We start from the raw sequence: 25,842 nt of genomic DNA, 5'->3' as shown, positions 1-25,842 counted from the left end.
TGGCGTATAATGACCAGAGTATTATATGTTCCTTATTTTTTGTTGAACCTGGTTTGTGCACAGCTATGGTTTATGTTTTATTGTTTTATTGTTGTAAATCCCTGTCGATGCTGATTAGACGTCGGCAAAAATTTTGTTGCAAAAAAATGTTTTGACTTTATGAGTCGAAATATTCATTACTAAGTATGAACCTAGAGTCCAGGAGCATTCATTCTCGCACGTAATATCTTATCCGAGTGCATCTACTCTCTTTGAACTGTTGCTAGGAAACCATTTTGAAAAGTCATCTTCATCATCTTAGCAGTAAATCTTTGAAAGGTCTAAATGTGTTGTTAGATTACACTACCAGTACTAAGTTTATAATATTTCAGGCTCAAGCTGAAATTTACAAAATATATTATTGTAGCCATATAACATGTCCCCATTGCCGTTGTCCAGGTAATTGATGATACACCGTCATAACACATCAACTGGCCTTATCCCGGTAACAGTTTTTTATGTCAGTTGAATGTAGCCCTGGGGTGACTGTGAGTCACCCCAAAATCAGACATTTCCCTCAGCCAACAGCCTGGGGAAACAGACTGTTCTGGGGAGACCCTAAGCGTCTTTTGGGAAACCGATTTAGTATGCTGTTGAAATAAGGCAAGTTAATATGTGTATAATACCCGATGACAAAAGAACGGATAATAGACATACATATGGGAACGTTTCCTGTCAACTAACTGTATCTCCAAATCAGTAATTTCTACACTAAGTGAGGTCTAGCTACAGAATGAAAACCAAACTGCTTGGGAAAATAGTTCTCCACAGAACAAACACAAAGTCTGTCAGAAATGCCAAACAATATTCTCCAACTGCTTTGACTAATCAAGAACACTTAAAAGTCTTTAAGAAAGAAAAATAAATATCACACTAAGAAAGCACCATGCAAGCAATGAATACTCTATCAACACGAGAAGAAGACACTGAGAGAGTTAGTCAATGCCGCTTGTGTGTATTTCTGGGACAGACACTGCATTATGCATCATGTGCATTGATTTGTTTATCATGGTATTACTTACTAAACATTTGTAAGATCCACTACACTTGGCCATTTTACAAATTCTATCATCATTTAAAAGGGAAAATAGTAAAGATCTGCAAAAGTGTCTGAAAAACAGGCATTGATTTGTTTATCATGTTATTGGCTACTGAGCATATGTACTAAGTCAAATTACACAGACATTATTTAAAAATTCCATTCATTAGATAAAACTTACAGAGAAAAATGCCCAGATCTGTGAAATCAGAAATCATGGATTGATTTGTTTATTATACACAAATGATCAAGTATTCGTAATATCTACATTCATTTGAAGAAAAAAAATCCATTCACTGGAAAAAAGCCTGGATCAACAAAAGTGTCAGAAAAACAGAAAAGCTTTTAGAAGTACGAAAAAAGTACATTGGATTACTTGAAAATGTACCATTTGATGGGAAAAACCCTTATTTATCACTTAAGAGATGTAAAACACTAGGATTAGTGCGACTGTAAGAAAAATAGAAAAACTTTGTCTATTTTACTATGGCTCTGATGTCTCTGGGTATTACATATGTAGGGAAACCTATCTAGGGAGGAAACACGGCTTTACACAGATCTGTCAATATCCCCATTCAGGCTTTATTCTTTTCACCCCTATTAACCTATGCACAGGTTACAATCCATAAGATGGAATGAACTCTATAACAGGACTTACGAGGAGGAAATATGGAAACATATGATTGACACCTGTCTGTTGTACCCGATACAAAACTTGTGCCAACATACTATGTGAGGTTATATATGTTTAATGAGATGAAATTTCAGGAAAGCTACATGTACATCCTACCCGATACAAAACTTGCATGTTAGGCCGTAACTGTTTGATATGATGGAAGCACTGTTGTACTCAATACAAAAGTTACATATTAGATTACAACTGTTTGATATGATGGAAGTATTGTTGTACTCGATACAAAACTTACATGTTAGGCCATAATTATTTGATATGATAGAAGCACTGCTGTACTCAATACAAAACTTACAAGTTAGGACATTACTGTTTGATATGGATATGGAAGCACTGTTCTACCCGACACAAAACTTACATGTTAGGTTGCAACTGTTTGATATGATGGAAGTGCAGCTGTACCCAATACAAGACTTGTTCCAATACAAATAAATATATTATGTGAGGCTAGGCAAGAACTGTTTAATATTATTGAAATTCTTTGTATCAAGCATAAAATTTCTGCCAATGTATAATGTATGTGAGGCTACAGAGTATAAGTGTTTTATATGATGGAAACAGTGTTATACTTGATACAAAACTTGTGCCAACATACTATGTGAGGCTGTAAGTGTTTTATATATGTATAAACTTTTATATATGTATGATGGAAACACAGTTACACTTGATCAAACTTGTGCCAACATATTACATTTATGCTTAGCTATAGCTGTTTGCTATGATGGAAGCACCGTTGCTCTACCCAATACGAAACTTGTGCCAATGTAACTATGTCATGAACTGTTCAATAAGGTGGAAGAAGTCCAAGTGAACTAGTTAATAATGTATGAACATACACATATGTCCATATGTTATGGAATACAAAATTAGTTTTCTCAGATTTTTATATTTTGCTATTTTTCAAAACAAAGCATCTAAAATGTATAATTCCTGTATTTATCCATATAATTAATAAGTAGTACTAAAGTAAATAAATTTTAATTTATAAAACAACTCCGCTATGTTCTTTTAACTTGGAAATACAATGTGAAAGAACATCATATAAGTCAATAAATTGCAAAATATTGAAAAATGAAAGAAATGTTTGTTATTGTACGTAGAATAAACTTTTACACACTTTTTTTTTTTTAGTTTTTGCAATTTATTGAGTTACAAACAAGGACTTGATGTATGTTCTTTAAATTGTATTTCAAAGTAGGAAAATATATAGTAAGATTCTTTCATAAATTAAAAATCCCAAATAAATACCTTATTTGTCATCCATATGGCCACTATAATTTCATTTATTTTTTACTGTGACTACCGGTAGAATTACTATGCTCATAATAACTACAAACGTATGAACCTCTAGCAGTGATAAAAATTATTCAGTCTTGCATCAAACATATTCATTCATATATTTTCATTTTAATGCATCACAAAGAAAGATCGATATAATAACGACTATGCCTCGAAGACAATACAGAAAAAATACAATTTCCTGAAAGAAATGAATAAATGAAATCACAGTGATAGTGAATATAGAATAATAATGGTTAAAAATGTCACACTATTGACCCAAAATTTGTGTTACATCTGTCACAAATACAGGAGGTATCGTACAATAACCCTGTAGCTGTTAAAACAAGGTGTTCCTGTCAGTCAAAATTAAAGGAAATGTCTAGGCAGACTTATTTCTGCATTTAGTACACTGTTGTTATCAGCTTAAATATGATTTTGGATGACAAAATAGTACCCTTTTGGTAATTTACTCAACTTTGAAAAGTTATATTCTTTATTTACTTTATTTATTTGTTATTCATTATGCTTCAGCACAGGCAAGTCAAAATTACACAATAATAAAAACTAAAATACCATGTACAATAGGCTACAACAGGCCAGAAAGACCATACATATACCCACAACAGTAGCAACAAGCAAACAATAAAAATACAAAAATAAATATTTTAAAAAGACAGTCTGTAAAGGGAATGGACAATTACAAACAGGTGCCAAACACCTCTACTAGTGTCCAACCAACATTAAAATACCATCAGTTCTAAAATAAATTATCAAAGTGAATGTACAACAACTGAAATTAATAACAAATTCAAACCTCTAGTGCACTTGACTTGTGTTCGGCCATTTTGGAATTTCCTGCACGGGTTTGTGAGAAAACCTCTGGCGATGACATCATGAACACCCTAACCCTAATCCAGGATATCAACGTGATGCTATATAGTATATATTGTATCTTTTCTGCTTAAATATGGACTTGGGACCTGTACGTCCTCTGGGACGTAACAAATTTGGTGTCACTATTCTCTTTGTCTTGACACATACAAAAAGTGTAAAATAAACTAAACTAAAGTATATGTACATGTATGACATCAATTCCCCTACTTGGCGATAATAAGTCACTAATGTCCCCCAATGGATATCATTGAATGTTGATTACACTCAATGAGGCGTCATTTCAATTTTCCATTTTAATAATTTTGCACCTACATGTATGGACTCTTGCTAATATCAATCCACCATTTTTAGCTGAACTATTTCAACTAAATAATGTACATGTATTATGTTTTCAGTGTCTTTGCCAACAATTTAGACAATGGGGAACTTGCAAACCCGTCATGTTGAATATTGCATCATGGGAAATGTGATAATAAATTCCAATCAATTGGTATTGTAAACAATAATGTTACATTGTTTGTAACCACAAATAATCAATTCATAGTCACCCTGACCATTGTGGGAGGTTTATTTTTTCGGTGGCTCCAGATTAGGTATTACAATAACCACAGATAATCCCATAGTCCTTTGCATCTGAGCATGCTCAGTCTGGATTGCAAGTTCCCTTTTATGCTGTTTTTTGGGGTTTTTTTTACAAAACAAGACTTAAAAATGTAGAACAATAGTGCTAACATTTTTTTCCACATATCATGTTATTGCAATAGGAGTAAAAGATTTGAGAACTTTAGGGTGATATGTATTGGTGAAATTTGCGTACTTTGTGGCATTATTTTTGGGTATAACCATTAAAATTGTCATCTAGTAATTGTGAGGTACATTTACCTGGTTATCGCTCTTAACAAATCACACATTGTTTTGCTACAGAAAGTGTAAGCAATCACTTTGCATATATGCAAAATAACTATAGCATTATTTTACAATTCTACACATGTACACGACGAAAAAAAAGAAGCAAAGCTTCAAATACACGATGAAAAAAGCAGAGTTTCAGATGATACACCTTATAATATTCCTGTCTGATTTGAAACCTCATGTCAGCTAAGAAATTCTGAACGGAAATCTCAAGTCAGCTAAGAAATTCAGATGGAACGATGCATACCTTGTGGGCAGGACCAAATGCTGTTTTACCTTAAAACCAAATATTACACAGTCGCAGTAAAGCATTTATAGTGCAATTTGAAATTACTAACTGGGAAGTCTGTCTGTGAATACAAGTGGGTTGTGTCTGCCATCGAGATGCTGTTTCAATTAGAATTTCATAGCACTGGTTTTCATTATTTTTTTCCTCCATTCAATATACCGACCCAGTGAAAATAATTTCCTCCATAGTGCTATCATACTAAAAGCTAGAGCCATTATTTTAAAATCAGACACTCATAGCCTGCAGGCATTCTCCATAATCAAGATCACACAGAATGGCTTTCTATTACTTGCACGACGACAACCAGCTTGAATATCATGGCAGCCAAGGTTGGACTAAAAATAACATGCTGGTTTCTTGATTTCATTTGGGATAAACACCTGAGGGCACAGCTGGGAATTTGTAATCTGTGAAAGTTAGATGGAAATCCCATACACTCATTCAGAGTAAATCACTGCTGTATTTCTACACACAGATAAATATCTCCTAAAAACATGAAGATTACACTAAGAATTGACAATCCTCAAAAAGATGATCCAGGGGTTCCTCCTAAACAGTGAATGTCCTAGACTGGAAATCATACCGAATTAATCATACGGTTCACACATGCAAATATTAACCTGTGCTCGCATTTTCAACATTAATACTCACTCTGAGTTCAAAATTCTACTGACTCAGAGGTAATTTCACCCTGTAACACCATCATACATTTTTTTTGTATTAAGTAACCGTTAATTATTCATTTGGCAACCAACTATGGATTAAACACACTCATATCAAAAAAATCTCACAAAATTCCTTTTCCTTTCTTTCCAATATGTAACAGTTACGGTATTGACGAACATGAAAAAAAGATAACAGGAAAAGTGTGTCTGTTTATATGAAGCAACACATATGCACAGTACTTTCTTGTGACAGACCTAAATTGCACCACCTTCTATTCTTTAATATGTCACGATTTACAAGAAACTACCCGTTACATTTTGACCAAAAAAAAAATTTTCCCCAAAATTTTGCTGCCATGTCACTGATGTCAGCATCATTAGGAATAACAGTTGGCTGGCCACACTAAAAACATGCACCAAGTTAAAAACAATGTTGAGGAAAATTTTAGATTAGTCTTGTAAAAATTTGAAATTTGAATCTATAAATACTCAACCTTGCAAAAAATCATTATTTCAATCGCATCATCAGGAATAATGGCATGGTGGCGACATGAGATACAAAAAATATACATAATTATACCAAATTGGAGAGACAGTTCACAAAAATTGAAATTCATTTTCATAACTCGCGAGCACAAAAATTGAGTCCATGAACATTTATTCTCGCAAAAAAAAACTATCTTTTTTTTCACGTTGAACAGGAAATAACAAAGATATGGAGAGAGACTAACCCGACTACAAATATGACAAGAATGGAATCCACTCCTTGCCTACAAAATGGAAAGAATTCACAAAAACACCCTTATGTTTATAATTCTTTGGAAACTGTCAAAAATAAGCTGACCTGAATCTGACCGACTGTAATTACTGTTGATATAACGAATAATTGCCAGACATGGCGTCTGGTCCCCTACCATTCTCTGCATTGTTTCCTTCTCTCTGATCACAGCATAGACCACGGAGTGAGGTCGGCTTTAACATCTCTGATCGCAGCAATGAAACCATGTATACCTTGTAATGCTACATCATGCTATCAGCATCATACAACCCAAGCCATAGCCGCAACAACCTCCGTGTGGAAACGAGAATAAACTTTTGCAATATACATCACAACTCAAAGCAGTAGCTGTTTTTTCTTCATACAAAATATAAATTTATGTTTTAAAATCTCCATGTGCCTAAGGAGTATGAAATGTTGAATTCTCAGTAGCAGGTTTTAAGAAAATTCTACAATCATTTATATGTTTTCGATCCCCACGTGCAAAGGACTCGTGAATTATTACATGAATGCCCAGAGCAGCAGATGTTGATAGAATTGAGATTTGAAAACAGTTGTTTGGCAGACCTTCATGTATACAAAAAGTTGATCCCCAGCAAAGATGATCCTACATCATACATGTATGTAATCTACTAATAAGATGATAACACTAATGTGAAAACCTGGAATTGAAACATGGGCCTTTAAAACCTCAGTGGCTGTAATAATTTTTTCATAATTTTTTCATATTTTCAACTAGTGTACTGAAGCATAATGATTGCTAAGTAGTCACACTCTTTCAGTATCCCATATTTATAATTGACTTTAGAAACTCTTCAGTATAGGCTGTTTTCCGATTTGCATCCAGCCTCATTGGGATCGCACACTGGTAAAACTATAACTAGGAAAGGTATACTCTAACAAAACTGTTTCAGAGACGTGAGCTTTGAAAGACTTTTTTCACCATGTACAAATAAAGTCTGGCATCGATCAAATTAGCCGAATTCCGAACTTGATGGGTACAAGATTTTGTATAGTGATCAGGATGTAATATGCCACATCATGTTGATCAGCAAACAAAGTGCTTCATCTAGACATGACCACAAAAATTTCCAAAAAAGCGGTATTCTAAAATTACATTATTACATGAGCAACACTGATTCCAGGCAACAAAGTGGAATATATCCTACAATGATAATCATGATGGTGTAGTTCTCGCATTACTCAAGACAGCATGTTGTTGATTTAATATGTGAGTATCATTCCATAACTTTTTATTTTGGTTTACCCCACGAAGAGGTGAATGGCATTGCAGGTCTTATCAATGAGTCAGTGACTCACAAGTCACAGTGGGACACCCTGTGTCCAGAGTAGAGGTAGTTTATTTACATTTTCAAAGTAGATAGAACGGAATGTTTCAACTGTATCATGTATATACAGAAATTATGACATACTACACATGTTGCAGTGACATGTACAAATGTACATACAGAATGGATGACATCTACATGTATATGTACACATGTTTTGATGACATCTACACGTATGTACAGGACTTATGACATACTACACGTGTTGCAGTGACAGACATGTACATGTACATGTACTGTACATGTACATACAGAACAGATGACATCTACATATGTATATGTATGTACACATGTTTTGATGACATATACATTTATATACAGAAATTATGACATCTACACATGTTGAGTAACATAAATGTATACACATGTTTTGGTGACATGTATATACAGAACTGATGACATACATGCTGCAGTGACATGCATACAGGACTGATGGCATGTTACACATGCTGAAGTGACATCATGATCTACACAGGTACAAAACTGATGACATAACACACATGCTTTGATGACAAGTACACATAGAACAACTGAAGATTCCTGCATATTACAAGTGCCTGTTGGCTATCCACACACATTCATAATGCCAACTATTTTTATTATTTAAGGTCTGTAAAATCTCCCTAAGTTCTCAAGTATTTTTCCTCACCAAAATACTGTACACCTGGACATTTTCCCTAAAAGTAATTTTCGCTTATTTTGCTGGAAAGCAAAGATGTGAAAAGAAGTAGTGACTTAATTGCCACATAAACACAACGTACCAGGTCTGTTGTTAGTAAACATTAGTCTTTACGAAAATAGCTGGACTGTAAAATCGTAAATTTCTGTAGTGGTGAAAATATTTACATTGTAGGCTTACAGTATTGTACAAGGAATGCAAATTTTATCTGATTTCCCTGCTGTTATGGTCCCCAATCTGTAGCAAAAACAGAGAACATCAGCTGAAAAACAATGCCAATTACTTTAGTATGCATGCAAGTGCTGTGTAACTTGGACATTTTCCAATCGCAACTTTCCAATCTACACAGCATTACTTCTCATTTAGCTAAGTCAAAGTCATTCTCATTGATCTGAACAGAAAACAGCATGAGCAATTTAGCAACCGTAAAAACCTCATCATTCCAAGCCACAAAGGTACACGTAAATCACTAAAATGGCGTCACCTAACTTGCGAGTTCTTTAGACCGTTAGAACCTTCTGCCTATCAGCAACTCTCCGACCTCATAATTCTATCTTAATTGATGGCAAACCTTTACAAATGTGTCCGGACTGTTAATGGCATGGCACATTTATGTGTTTATCCAATGTGCAGGACCTACTAGAATGACATAACAAATGAGAAAGTAGTCGGGTAAACAAATACATTGTAATACTTTAAAGTTTTATACTGCAAAGAAACATTTCATGGCCCTCAGATGGTTTTATCATACATATTATAAGGTACAGTTTACACAAATCTACACAATAAAATAGTCGGGACAGTTTTTGAAAACTTTTGACGTAAAAAATTAAGAAATATAAATACTCGTGCAGCATTTTGTTAATATTCTCATCCATCTATCTTTGATTACAAGTACATGCATGTTAATGTACATGTATGTGTATCATCACAATGTTTGCAATGCATGTATGTGTATCTAAAATACTTGTACTGAAGTGACATGTACACATGATGACAGCTGCACATCTTTTGGTGACATGTGTATACAGAACTGATGACATAATACACATGAATGTCAGCTATATGTACATTGTATAATGTGAAACTTATAATCAGAGTTGAAATTTGATAACATTTAGACACAGCAACAGTACATGTACATGTATACTGGTACCTAGAAATACAACTCACTAGTATTACTAGAGAAACACACAACTCGATGCAACAGTCCAGATTATCACTGTAAATGCCAGAGGCCTGTTTGCTGCAACGGAAAAGCTTTCGCCACTAGGATAGGACTAAGAGCTTGATTTTTTGAAGTCCTGGTGGAACAGTAATGTTCTGGCTTGTATTAGATTGTAGGATAAACTATCAACCCAATCACTCCTACAGAAATTGAGGACAGAAATGGTTGATAAAAAAATTCCTCATCATAAACACCTCCGACAAAATGTAGTCTACATAACTGTGCCATGGTACAGTTTGGACTCGAATGTAAATTTGCCATCCACAGACAAAATGCAAACTATTTACTTCATGATGTAGTTTGAACATGTAAATTCCTCATCACAAAGACATCATGGATAATATTCAGTATATGAGTTTTCATAATGGTGTGAACTCAAGAGGGAAAATTTCTCATCAAAATCAACAGACAAACACTTCGTGATGGAGTTTGAACATTTCAGTTTCTCACCATACATGTACATATATATATATATGTACACCTCACAAAATTGTGGTTACATATTTGATAAGGTGTGAACACATCACAGAAACAACATACCCAATATAATCCAATATTTTGATTTCATGATACAATTTGAACGCTATAAATTTATTATAAATTCAACAATTCTGACAAAATCGAAACTATACTTCATCACAAAAATTTGAAAAGTCAATTTTTCATCATAACAAATAGCATACTTCATCAAACAGTACATTTTTCATTACATACACCTTAAACAAAATCAAAACTATCCTTCATCACATGAATTGAAAAGGTACATTTTTCATCTCACACACACACACACACACACACACACACACACACACACACACACACACACACACACACACACACACACACACACACCTTAGACAAAATTCAACCTATACTTCATCACACATTTTGAAAAGTACATTTTTCATCACAAAAATTCAACCTATACTTCATCACAGCTTTTTTTTTTTTGTTTCACTTTGAATTTTAGTTCAGTACAATAATTTTACTCTACACGAATCCCTGTCTGTGTACAGCCAAAATGTCGGGTACTTTCATTCATCAAATGCTGATTTTTTTAGTAAATCTTAGACTTGTCTCCTTGAAATAAATCATTATATTATACTCATGTCAAGTACCAGCATTGAAATTTCTTTGTGTCACAGTTGGACTAATAATAGTTTTCTCAACAAACCACACACATATATGTACACACCTTAGACAAACTCCAACCTATACGTCATCATACAGTTTGAAAAGTACTTTTCAACACACACACACACACACACACGCATACACACACCTTAGACAAAATCTTGCCAATTTACATTGTCAGCAACACATGACCCTGCCATTAAATTTAACAACTACATGCCCTCTGACTTTTCCCCTAAAGGGTAAGTGTGTTATCACGTTTGGATGGGACAAATAAAGGTGATAATAGGGCTGTCATCAAGTAATAGAAGAAAATCAGACTCAGAGAATCCATCTAGCCTCCGGTTACAAGAATCTTCAATCTCACTTAGGTAGCAGCACAGAGGCATTATGGGAAGGAAAACTATCTCTTCTGTTGACATCTACATGTTTCTGTCTAATGGCAAACAATCTTTGGATGCGATTGTTAAACAAACTGGGATTGATCAGTCCAACTATGTACAGTTTTGACTCGCCAACAGAACTTGATAACTATTCCTAGACTGCCAACACACAGCACTAGCTCAAAGTTGACTAGCCATGAAATTATTTTTTACAAGATTTTCCAAATTTTTGCAAAGATTTCACAACTCATATATGAGCAATATGGGAGAATTCCAGTAAAACATTCACAATTAAATATCTATGAAATAATATTTTTCATTAAATTTTCCAACTTTTTTTGCTTAAGTTATGGAACCCAAATTTTAGCCATAGGAAGAAGTCTCGTACAGTTGAATATGCACAAAATAACGATATTTTTACTTATTTTCAAGTGTTTTTGCTAGAAGTTTGACGACCAACATATTAAAAGGGGAGAAACGAGGTGAGAATTTGCATATTTTACAATGAACTCTGGGTAATCAAGACTAAATGTAGCAAGGAATATCAAGGAGCACAGGGAAACAATGTTTTTTATTCAACTGACTACAGTGGTAGAATTGTCATTTTGGGGGACTGTACAGTTGGCATTTCCCTTTCATGTAGTATTATTATCATGTTTTCAACTGTAGTTTTGTTGTATTTCAATCTAGGAGTTAGAACTTGCATGTTTTCAACTCACCATGTCATGTTTTCAACTTACCTAGGTGGTTTAATCATATTTTCAACTAACCTAGGTGGCATTATTGTTTTCAACTGACCTGGGTATTTTTTTTGTCATATTTTCAACAGATCTACATGTAGGAGTTAGAATTCACCATCGTTGCAAACCACAGTCTCTTTTATGGCACCGTCCAAAACGCACCATCAACAAGCCAGAGTTGTTATTTCACAGTATGGCGGAAGAAATAACAGCTCTGGTTTGCGAGATTGGAATTCACTTTAGTCTTATATTCATGTCTTCAATGGACTTTTTTTTAACTTACCTAGGTGGTAATGTCATATTTTCAACTCAACTAGGTAGTATAATTGTCATGCAGGATAGGTAGACAAGAACATGTCAGCAGTTCCAAGTGGAAGAAATATACCAATAAATGCCTGGAAAATACATCTCCACATGTTGAATGAGCAGTGTTTGATACAGTAGATGTGCAGTGACACATGGAATGGGCAAATATCTACATCAGCTTTCAAGTCATTTCCCTAAAGGTCTGCTTACAGGAAATGCTAAAATATACATGATTGTGCAGGACCTGTAAACATCTTATTGATATTGATTCCGTAATACAGGGTAAAGCTTCTATATTAACAGAGAGTCCATCCAAGCATTAATCTTATAGGTTATTTCAAAATCAATAGTCTGGGTCATTTGTACGGCTTCAATCACCGGACTTTGTAAACAGACAGACACACAGTCTCTCTTTGATAACAATTTTGAATCATTCTGTTGCAGTCCCGTAACAATAGGAAAGGACATGAACACCACCTGTAATTCCCCACTGGTTCATGTGACTTATTCTGACCTATAGAAAGGCAGTTTGAAGAGGGGTGAAGTTAGCGAGTATGTCTGTGCACAGAGGAGGAGAGGGTTGGAGTGGAAAGGGTGTGTGTGTGTATGAGTAGGGATAAGGTAGAGGAGGGTTGAGGTGGGGTGGGGGCATATTAAGGTGTGTCTGTGATGATACTTGGTTCTACTTTAAGAATTATTTTTTATAATCATACAAGGGTGGAGGAGGTCAAGGTGGTGGTGATGTCAATGTTGACTGTAGTGCATGGTGGTGGTGGTGGTGGTGGTGGTGGTGGTGGTGGTGATGTCGATGTTGACTGTATTGCATGGTGGTGGTGATGTCAATTGTAGTGCAAGGTGGTGGTGGTGGTGGTGGTGGTGGTGGTGGTGGTGGTGGTGGTGGTGGTGGTGGTGATGCCAATGTCGATTGTAGTGCAAGGTGGTGGTGGTGATGGTGGTGGTGGTGGTGGTGGTGGTGGTGGTGGTGGTGGTGGTGGTAAGAGTGGTGATGATGTTGATTGTAATACATGGTTATGGTGGTGGTCAGGGTGATAGGTTTTTTTGCCAAAATGTGTATAGTGTGGAAAAAAATAATGACAATGATTGCTTATACAAAACAAAATTGATGTCACATGGCCTAAAAATATTCAAATTAAAATAAATCATCCATTTTGACTATACAATATACCTATTTTTGATAGTTGGAATGTTTCTTTTGTTTTGCCTCAAGCAAAGAAAACCACCTGTTGTGCAAAAAAGTGACTCAGCTCTTACCAAACCTACTTTTGTCTTGTAGATAGACCTGCCTTATCTCAAAATATGTCGAGCGTAGCGATGGAATTATTGATACTTTCATAATTTATCATTTTTGCTATCTTCATATTCTTCCAAATCTATCACGTTCTCTATAATTCATCAAACACATAAATTTTTCACAAATGTACGAGTAACATGAGATGATGTGCGACGGTGCCGGTTGATGCAAACAATCACAATTTGTTGTAATCAGCTTCCCCTTCTGTAATAGCACACTGTTAGCTAGACCAAGGTGGGGGAAAGCGTTTTCAATATCATCTACACATGATTATTAGAAAGCAACTCGATATGTCATGTTATAATCTCTATCCCTAGGAGAGATACTCACTTATCTGTAGAAGAAAATTTTGGGATTTTTACAAAGCACCTCGAGCAGTGCAATCTTCTGGATCGACTTCCATAATTTCCTACTACTCACAAAAAACTGCTTCAGGAAAAAGACTCTCTTTTGTTACAAAGGGAAACCCCAGACAGCGTCATATTATACAGGATACAGTTTCAAAAACAAAATGTCTGGCATCTCTTTTGATAGTAGTGGTTTTACATTGCTAGGCAACAGTAATTCTACAGCTTATGAAACATATTTTTGTCTTCATTTTGTTCTTCTTGATTTGGTTCTTACAACTACTGACCCAAGTTCAGTTTTGTTCGTTGATTGTTACTTTACACACATGTATATACTCGCTGTTGTTTTATTGTGTGAATGTACAGGATGTGTGTGTGTGTGTATGTGTGTGTACATGTGTGTGTGTGTGTACATGTGTGTGTTTGTGTTTCTGTATTACATGTATATTATATATGCATAATTTGTGTTTAATAAGTGCATACAAGTGCATGTGTATGGTGAGGTGTGTGGACATGTGACTTATGAGTGGTGCTTATGAGTAAGTGAGTGAGTGAGTGAGTGAGTGAGTGAGTGAGTGAGTGAGTGAGTGAGTGAGTGAGTGAGTGAGTGAGTGAGTGAGAATGGGTGAGTGAGTGAGTTGTTGTTGTTGTTGTTGTTGTTGTTTGTTTGTTTGTTTGTATGTGCATGTGTTCATGAATGTACATGTACATGTCAAGGACACGGTAGACACACTGCACTGACTTCATGAAACTTGTAACACATTCGGTTGTAATTACCGTCTTATACATTGGTGACTGCTTTCACAATGCTTAGATCACTGATATGACCTACTATGTACATCCACCCCAGGCAAAAAAAAAACTAGCTTGTTCTTACTTTCTAATTGTCTTTGTAAACTGATAAGCTACTACTGAGAGCATTGAAGAGCTCTCTCACTACTTCCACAAGATAAGATAGCATTTTCGTTATCTGTCTAAAGACATCACCAAACCCATTACACTTTAGGGGTATTTTTTTACATTACACGCATGATGACATTGTGGAGATTTCAACCTTTTGGCAGATTTGTAAAATGTATGCAGACTACCCATTATATTCCTTTAGGGCGTGATTATTTATAAACTAACTTGTTTTTTTCTCATCATAAGATCTTTAGAGAGATGGGGTCAGTTATACAACGGGAGGGAGGAAGTAAAACTTCTTTAGAGGCACCTCAGTTATTATATGTACTAATCACGTCATTGAGCACTGAGGTAGAACATTGGACTGTCTATATTGTATGACATGACATTCAAAAACTGAAAATATCCTGTGAGGCTTTAATGATAGATGAATACAGTCATGTGCTGGTGTAGTGCTCAGACTTTGTGTGAACTACATACATTTCATACTGTAGAACAGGACAGTATGGAATCCATGCTAACTACAGGACATTTCATTTCCTATACTGTAGAACAGGACAGTATGGAATCCATGCTAACTACAGGACATTTCATTTCCTATACTGTACAACAGGACAGTATGGAATCCATGCTAACTACAGGACATTTCATTTCCTATACTGTACAACAGGACAGTATAGGAATCCATGCTAACTACAGGACATTTCATTTCATACTGTAGAACAGGACAGTATGGAATCCATGCTAACTACAGGACATTTCATTTCCTATACTGTACGACAGGACAGTATGGAATCATGCTAACTACAGGACATTTCATTTCCTATACTGTACAACAGGACAGTATGGAATCCATGCTAACTACAGGACATTTCATTTCCTATACTGTACAACAGGACAGTATGGAATCCATGCTAACTACAGGACATTTCATTTCATATACTGTACAACAGGACAGTATGGAATCCATGCTAACTACAGGACATTTCATTTCCTATACTGTACAACAGGACAGTATGGAATCCATGCTAACTACAGGATATTTCGTTTCATACTGTACAACAGGACAGCATGGAATCCATGCTAACTACAGGACATTTCATTTCATATACTGTAGAACAGGACAGTATGGAATCCATGCTAACTACAGGACATTTCATTTCATATACTGTAGAACAGGACAGTATGGAATCCATGCTAACTACAGGACATTTCATTTCATATACTGTAGAACAGGACAGCATGGAATTCATGCTAACTACAGGACATTTCATTTCCTATACTGTACAACAGGACAGTATGGAATCCATGCTAACTACAGGACATTTCATTTCCTATACTGTAGAACAGGACAGTATGGAATCCATGCTAACTATGGGACATTTCATTTCATATACTGTACAACAGGACAGTATGGAATCCATGCTAACTACAGGACATTTCATTTCATATACTGTAGAACAGGACAGTATGGAATCCATGCTAACTACAGGACATTTCATTTCCTATACTGTAGAACAGGACAGTACATGTATGGAATTGATTCATACTAACTGTGAGATTCCATATTGTACATGTATACTGTAAAACGTGACAGCCTGGAGCCCATGTTGACAACACATCACAGGATATATGTATCATTTTCTATAACATATTTAGACTAACAGTGAAACAAGACAGACGAGAAACTAGAACCCATGCTACTGTGTTGGTATGGGTAGGAATAGGATATCTAAAACTTACTAGTAACTAAGTGCATAAAATCTAAAGTAGCTTAAAAAAGGGGAATGACACTCCATGAAAATAACTTAATTTTATAAATTTTGGGTTCTGGAAAGTTAATGGTTTCACATCGCATCAATTTCGCTCAACTGCCAGAACCACCAAATTGAAACTATTTTTTCACCGCCATTGTTCTTTCAGTAAAACACTACTGCATGATGGGTCTTTGCATACATGAATATTCATTATATACTGTTATACATACTAAATATTAATGAATCCTAAGATTTTATTTACATCAGAAAAACTACCAAGTACCATATCATGCAGCAATAACGACAGGATTAAACGCACAGATAAATGGTCCGCTGTCGACAGCTATGAGCTTTACAAACACATTCCTTGATATGCAATATATTTTGACTGATAGCCGGTGATATGACCAAACGTAATTACACATCGTAATATTAATTTCAATAACTGACCTGTGATGTGAACCATATCTAATACTATTTTTAACAAATTATCCCATAAATCAAAGTCTGAAACCGACCTAGTATACCCTTAGAGAATCATAAACAGTGTGCTGAATAGTTGCATAAATAATTAAAATTCTGATTATCTAATCTAAACTCGAACGAAAAAAAAAAGTTGTGCCAATTGCTTCTATTTTCCTTTTAGCAAGGTGCTGTAGTAACACCTTGGATTCTCATTAGGTCCAGATTATATGTCTGTGTCTCATTTAACATGGGAGGAAAAAAATCACTGAAATGATCATTTTTATAGCTTGACGTCCATGCTTTTCTATGTTTTTTAGCGAAGGTGATGAAATGTTCTGTAGTGTGTACAGATCCAGACTATATTTTCATCGGAATATCGTATTTTGTTAAAAGGGGGATTATATGTCTGTGTCTCATTTAACATGGGAGGAAAAAAATCACTGAAATGATCATTTTTATAGCTTGACGTCCATGCTTTTCTATGTTTTTTAGCGAAGGTGATGAAATGTTCTGTAGTGCGTACAGATTCAGACTATATTTTCATCGGAATATCGTATTTTGTTAAAAGGGGGATTATATGTCTGTGTCTCATTTAACATGGGAGGAAAAAAATCACTGAAATGATCATTTTTATAGCTTGACGTCCATGCTTTTCTATGTTTTTTAGCGAAGGTGATGAAATGTTCTGTAGTGCGTACAGATCCAGACTATATTTTCATCGGAATATCGTATTTTGTTAAAAGAATTTTCTTTAGTTATCAAATGAAAAATACAGCAAAACAACTCATGTCACACAAAAATCATTGAAAAGATAATTTTTGATAGTTTGACATCTGTGCTTTCATATTTCTCTACCAAAGGCAATAAAATGCCCTGTAGTGAGTACAGATCCAGATTACAATTTTCATCGGAGTATCGTATTTTCTTGAAAGAAAATTTCTTTGTCAAATAAAAGAATTGGCAAAATAGCACGATTGGTTTTCATGTCACAAAAAAAATCCCTGAAATGATAATTTATCATTTGAAATCTGTGCTTTCCTATGTTTTACCAAAGAAACTTAAATACATGTAGTGAATACAGTTCTAGATTATTTCTATCGTCATATCATTTTTTGCAAGATTTAATAAATTTATGGATAACAGTATCGGCTAAATGTCATACTGGTTGGTTTTCATATCTCTGACTATGATCATTTTCACCAAGGCAATTATCAGATAGTTTTATTCAAATTTACCAACCTTTTTCCAAGAATTATGTAACAAATACTTCTATTAGCCTTGCTAATAGTAGCCTGTTTTTCAATCAGAGTTCACGGATTTCGTTCATTCCATACACTGTCAATTGCAACCAATCAGATTAGCCAATACATATTGATTGAAAACAATCAGACTAGCCATATACATGTATGGGAGCTACATACACAAACAAAATCATGCCAGATTTTTTAAGTGTTTGTATGGAATAGGGAACTTGCAAACCTGCCATCTTGAATTTTGCATCATGGGAAATATTATAATAAATATCAGCCAATCATTATCGTAACCTATACTGTTACATAGTTTGTAACCACAACTAATCAATTCATGGTTAACCTGACCTTTACAGGAGGTTTAGTTATCAGTAGCTCCAGCTTAGGTATTATGATAACTACAGATAATCCCATAGTACTTTGCATCTGAGCATGCTCAGTCTGGATTGCAAGTTCCCAACTCTTATGGCTCCACTGATAAGATGGTACTAGTGAAAGAACCTGGGACTGAAACCCTGGCCTTTAACGACCCATGTTGGATTATGATTAAAATTTGAGCTTGAAAAAAACAGTTGTTTTGCAGAGCTATAGAAAAAGTTGGTCCAGAATAAAAAAATAATCCTATGTAATCCTTATGACTCCACTGATAAGATAACGCTACTGTCATGTGAGAACCTGGGACTGAAACCCTGGCCTTTAACAGATAAGATAACACTAATGTCATGTGAGAACCTGGGACTGAAACCCTGGCCTTTAACTGATAAGATAACACTAATCTAATGTGAGAACATGGGACTGAAACCCTGGCCTTTAACTGATAAGATAACACTAATGTGAGAACCTGGGATTGAAACCCTGTTCTTCAACTTTCATCGATTTTTGTGCTTATTCTCAGAGTAAAGTTCCTGGCCAGGAAAGACAATGAATTTTAAACAGTTGTCGCGGTAAGTTGATTTATTTGGGTATTTATAACCGAGACTTCCTGTTTCTCTTCCCAGTATTCACAGGTACAGAGTAGATATACATGTATCAATCTAATAATTAATCAACAATAGCCTCATTTAGTGACAAAATCCGGATCAAAGTAACGTGGAGTGTTGCTTCACAAGTAAATCGACATGTTTTCTCGAACTCAGCCTGTCATCTTGAACCAAATCCACCCTTTAATCATACACCTTTGCTCTAAAACTCAATTCTAAGACTTGTCAAAGTCACATCTTCCTGTAATGGAAAACGACTCACGACATACAGGGGAAACAAGTTATCAATCTCGCTACTGTTCAGTTCCGTCTTTGTCAACTTCTTGGCTAGCAATTTGATAGATGTGTACTATGAAACCTAAAACTTGAGGAACATTCTCAAAATCTGATCTCGGAGTCCATCAGAATAGTCATCAAACGTTCATGTTCTCTCATAATAGAACTCTTTGCTGATGGGAGACAGGCCATATTTCAATCAATCATGCCTACTTTTGTAATGCCACATGGATATCGTGCAAGAATTTGACAGCCCGGATTTCACATCACCTCCATCTAACACAGCAGAAGATATTCTTCTATCTGTACCTAGAGTCCATCTCTAAAGTTGTCAAAAGTGCGTGCTTGCTCCAATCGAAGTTGTTAAACGATTCACCATGCAATCAATCACTGCTTCCTTCCCTAATGTTGTTGTAGTCAACATTTTGTAAGACGTAAAACCAGAGAACAAGGTCTGGCACATAAGAATAGTTTTGTATTTGAGCAGTCCATCTCCAAAGTTGTCAAAAGTGCGTGCTCACTCTAACAGAGTCTTTTAAATGATACTACCAAATAATCAATCACTTCCTCCCTTCCTTAAATTGTCACAACGAATTAAGAATTTACACAAGAGTAAACTGGTGTCCAGCATTGTATTTGATCTACATGTAGTAGTCCATCTCCAAACTTGTCAGAAGTGCGTGCTTACGTTAATAGAGTTCTCTAAAATGATACTACCAAATAATCCCACTCCCTCCCTCATGTTGTCACAACCAACATCTAAGACTTAATACAGGATGAACAGAACCGTGGCACATAAGAACATGTTTTGTATCTGATCTAGGAGTCCATCTCCAAAGTTGTCAAAAGTACGTGCTTAGACTAATAGAGTCCTCCAAAAAGATACTACTAAACTATCAATCACTCCTACCTAGCGTTGTCACAGTCAACATCTTGTAAGAATTTATGCAGGAATGAATAGAGGTCTAATACAGAAGAAGACATTCTTATATCTGATCTAAGAGTCGAATTCCAAAGTTGTTAAAAATGCTTAAACTTTAATAGAGTCCTCTAAAACTACTACCAAACTATCAATCATTTCTTCCCCCACTAATGTTGTCACAGTCAACATCTTGTAAGAATTTACGCAAGAGTGAACGGATGTCCAGAACAGCAGCACCATCTTGTAGCTGATTTCTAAGTCCATTAGAAAAGTCATCAAAATGCTATGTCTGTGTAATGGGAGTTATAGGATGATGGTGCCAAAACTATCTATCAATGTGTTCCTTGTACATGTACACACAGTGTCACTAACAATATCCTGCAAGACTTCACAAAAAAGTCAGATATACATATGGCAGCAACAATCGCAGTTTTGGCTTACCAAGATAGAAACACACTATTGGTATTGCTGCAAAATGTAGACATAGGGTATTGAATGGAAATTTCTTTCATTACACTCACAGTAGCGTAGCATTTCTGATGATTCTATCTCAACGAATACATTTTGGGGACTTCCAAATTTGTTTACGCTATCTTGATTACTGGGTGATTACATCCACATAACAGAGGCACCACTAGCACTCACTTGTGTAAATCTATCATCGTGAACAAAAGTTTTAGTTCATGTCTATCCTAGTATAAAGCCGAAATCTCTATTGCCGCTGTAGTAGTAAGTACGCCAACTGGTACAATGATCATCCTTTTCATGCAGTCAGAGTCAACAAGCCTGTAAGACTCTTGGAAAAGTCAAGGAAACAACATGTGTACATTTGTATAGTGCAATACATGTACATGTACACATAAAACACACCGGCGAGATGCAGCTGGGATCTCAGTATACCTACATAATGATTGAAGTTGACAACAAAACTTTGAAAGGCAGCTTTCTATTGTACTACCATGTGTGCACACATTCTCAATAGCCATCTTTATACAAGGGGTACGGGTACTCATGTTAAAGGGGCTTGGGCTGTAACTTTACAGTTCTTGGTGGTTACATTAGGGACGATCGCACAATGTCACACAAGCTTCAAGCGAACTTTGTTTGCTTAGGGGAAAGGGGTCTGGCGTCAATGCGATTGCTGCCCTTCATTTTCACACATCTAGCTAAATTCCGATGGAAAGCTTTCACTCCTTCAATGATAAAAGCCTCTGTATTTATTTTATAACTGAGATGTTGATAAGTTGATAAATTTACTTCTAATGTGAAATATGGTGCTGGATTTCAGGCAGTATTTTAATGTGCTTACAATCGTGTTTTTACATTACATTGATCGTTAGGGGTTGCCTGATGTATGAGGGCGCCCCGTCACAGCGTACATTACAGTCTACGTCGTGGTGTGGAAGCTACAGTTTTCATCATAGTTTATATCATATATAAATGTTTGACCAAAAAAATATTCACTTAAAATTGCTAAAATACCAATACTTGTTAATCTGATATTGATTTCATCAATATATGTAAGTAGTACAGTAACAGGTCGAAATCATGATTATGTTGGGGGCGCTGTTTTTAAGGTATGGACCCAAAATTCAAATTGATTAGATTCATTGTACCATATTATGTCTACAGCTACACAAATATGTTTACCCACAGGTGATTCAATACTGTGTACGGTGTACAGCATTAGCAGTAAGTCATTATACCTAACAAATAGTTTCAAAAACATTCCAGTTACAGCTAGTGCAGCTTTAACAACATAGAAAAAGTTGTCAACAGCTTCAAGCATGTTTGTATTGTAATCATTGTCACTACACATGCGAGTTTGAACCTCCATTTCAGCTAGGAAATTACGCGTAACCTAGTTTTTAGACTTTGAAGTCAGGTATCAACAAACTTTGATTTTAGCTGATGTTCAGCAGTAATTTCCTTTGTTGGGATAGATTGCAGCTGGTTGGGGAATTCAGTTTTTTTTTGTGAGTGAATTTCATCACATTAACCCTTCCTTTATATCAGATCGACACGTTACTTAGCTTGAGAGCCGGTACGGATCTCATGGGTACTATTCCTTTCTGCACTGCCCCCTAAAGGCAGCTTAGGTTCGGGGCTGCGTCTAACTAACACACAAACATGTTTAAATATGTTTTCAAAGGGTGGGATCACTTCTGATAAAAGAAAGCCAATACTGAAGTACAATAAACACTGGTATAGTCTGGAATCCACTTTGGCAAGTTTTACAGTGAACAAAATAAATAGAGCACTGATTCTAAGCTACTGCTAGAGTAGTTGGAGTACGGATTTTAGGCTACTTCTTAACTAAGTAGCTAGACTAGGCCGATCGGGGCTGCATGTACACACACCTACATGTACATCTACAAGCACACAACTCATACTGTAAACCTACATATATTTGCTACAAACTATTTTACCTTCTCGAGCTAGTTCTCAAAGACAATTTTTTACGAATTACCAGACTGGTACATTGTGTTCATGTGCAAGAAGGTATTTTAGTCACTACTTTTTTGTGTGTGTTTGTATTCCAACGAAATAAGGAAAAATAAGTCTTTAGCAAAATTTCCAGGTTCACAGTAATATTCAAACAGTGGGATCAGAGGAAATATGTAGGAAAATTAGATTAAAATAAGCTAGAATGACTTTTTTCACCAAATTGTGTTTCCCTAGAGACGAAATTATAAAAGACAAACAAATTTCTAAGAAATCGTCAAGTAAGTATCCTCGTCTATACCAAGCACATTCCTGTCAAAATTCCTGAAAAAGTTCTCTTTTTTTCTGTACATTTTTGGCACAATATGACTTTATTTTGGTCAAGAATAATAGAAGTAATACTTAAGTGAACTGATGATAAAATAGCGTTTCTTTCTTGCCAAAATTATTTTACAAAAATTCTAGGTATTTCTATAACTTTTTCACCCTTTTCAACTTTATTTTAGATTAGAATCACAGCAATATTCCTTATATATAAATTCATGATAAAATTGTTACAATATTACTGTCAAAATTATTTCACAAAAATTCTTGTTTTTCTGTAACTTTTTGATATTTTTCAAATTTATTTTAGATTAGAATCACAGTAATATTACTTATATATAAATTCATGATTAAATTGTTACAATATTATTAAGGATGAACATTTGCAGTTTTATGTCAAGTTTGCATTCTCCGTTGCTCAGAATAAGATGTTGAATGAGAATTGATGCCCCAGGAACAGACTACATGTACCTCCTACAAACAGAATCAATTGAAAATTGACTTACATGTTAAAGACAACGATGTGAAATAGAAAAGTGCCTAACGGCAGCCATTCTTGACTACCCAATAAATTTTGCTCTTCTGAAAAAAAGTTAGCTCTGGGCAGAACATCATCTATCTACTGCAGAGAGGTTTTACAACAATGGACACCATACGCTGTAAAAGCTCACTTCGACTTTTTGTAGAAATAAGATTTTTTTTTTCCTTTTTTACAATTTCAGACCAAAATCGTAAATCTGCTTAAATTATAGTCATGTGGATCTCAACACAAGAGTGAACCAATTTGAAAATATTTCAGAATAAAGATACACTCGGAGAAATAAAGTACATGTGGAGTTCTGAGACCAAATACATTTATTTTTTGCACTGTATGAGTGAACCAATTTGAAAGTACTTTAGAATCAAGACACATATATTCATTCTAGTCAGACAACAAATTACATTTGGAGTTTTGAGACCAAAATGAACATTCATTTTTTTTGTACAACAGAACAAAAAGGACAAAAATAATATTTGGGTTATTAGTCAAAAGAAATAGCCATGTATCAAATTGACTTAGACAACACATGAGCGGGGACTGTATGACGCCGTCTAAAATTAACATGGTGCCGTGAGATGTGAAGGGATTGTATATAAACCCCATGAGAGGATTTCCTACGAGATACACTAAATTAAATGTGGTCACTACACACTCTAACAGGCTTGTACACCATTACACTAGCATGTGCAGACGGAAATTACATATTTTTATTCTAATTTTTCTATTAATATACGGCATCCAAGTATGTCAGACGTTTTCCTGTGATTACTAATAATACTTAGAAGTACGGTTTTTTAAATGAGTTGTGAAACTTTACAACTCTCGTATTCATTACACCGTGATGATAGCCGCAGATTACACGAAACAAGTGAATTGACCAGAAAGTAATCATTTTCGTCCTAATCATCTTTGGTATAATTTTGGCAAGTAGCGCTTGAGCTATAAATTTGAACATGCTTAACCTAAGAGGATATTAAAACTGTAATACAAGTACCAACTACATCTAGAATCCTGAAATTACTCATTTTCATCGCAAAATAATTTTGTAGAGCTGGAAAGTATAATTTAATGGTAATAGAAATGGCAGTTTTTCTCTTTTCTACGTCAGTGAGTCAAATCTACCTAAGTTCTCTAGTCATCTTACTAGAGTACTTAACCAGTGTTTTTGATGAGATGGTAAGTTGTTAAAATCTACCTGAGTTCCAGGTCTTTCTATCAGCATTCTCCACCAAAATCATTACTAAATGTGCAGTAATATTAGATTAATCCCCTTTTATACTCTTCTCTCTCGTCTGTCTCTGTCTGTCTCTCGTCTGTCTCAGTGTCTCTCTCTTGTCTCGTCTGTTTGTTTGTTTCTGTATGTCTCTCTCCCTCCTCCTTCCCTCCCTTGCTCTCTTTCTCTCTTGCTTTCTCTCCCTCCTCCTTTCTTCTCCTTCTCTCTCTCTCTCTCTCTCTCTCTCTCTCTCTCTCTCTCTCTCTCTCTCTCTCTCTCTCTCTCTCTCTCTCTCTCTCTCTCTCTCTCTCTCTCTCTCTCTCTCTCTCTCTCTCTCTCTCTCTCTCTCACTTACTCTACAATACAAAAATTCTACAATCTTTAAAGCAAAATACAGATTATCTCTCTTACACCTTTGCAATTTGAATTATATTTCTTTTCCTACATGTAGCATACATACTTGTAGCAATGACTTGAGATAGCTAGCTTTTATCCCAATTATCTCCAGCACATTTTTGAGAAAGATTTACAGAAGCTGGTATCATGCAAAGCCAGCAACAGGATAAAGCTTTGTCAAGGTTTTTAATGTATAATGTATTTGTCCTTTAAGAAAGGCTGTTCAAATATCTCCAATTAAGGTAGAGTGCACCTTACAAATCATTTTCTCCAGAGTTCATAAAATCTCTCCAAACTTTTGCCC

Source organism: Glandiceps talaboti, chromosome 21, assembly GCF_964340395.1.
Source record: "Glandiceps talaboti chromosome 21, keGlaTala1.1, whole genome shotgun sequence".
NCBI classification, from domain to species: domain Eukaryota; kingdom Metazoa; phylum Hemichordata; class Enteropneusta; family Spengelidae; genus Glandiceps; species Glandiceps talaboti.
This window is presented reverse-complemented; position numbering follows the sequence as displayed.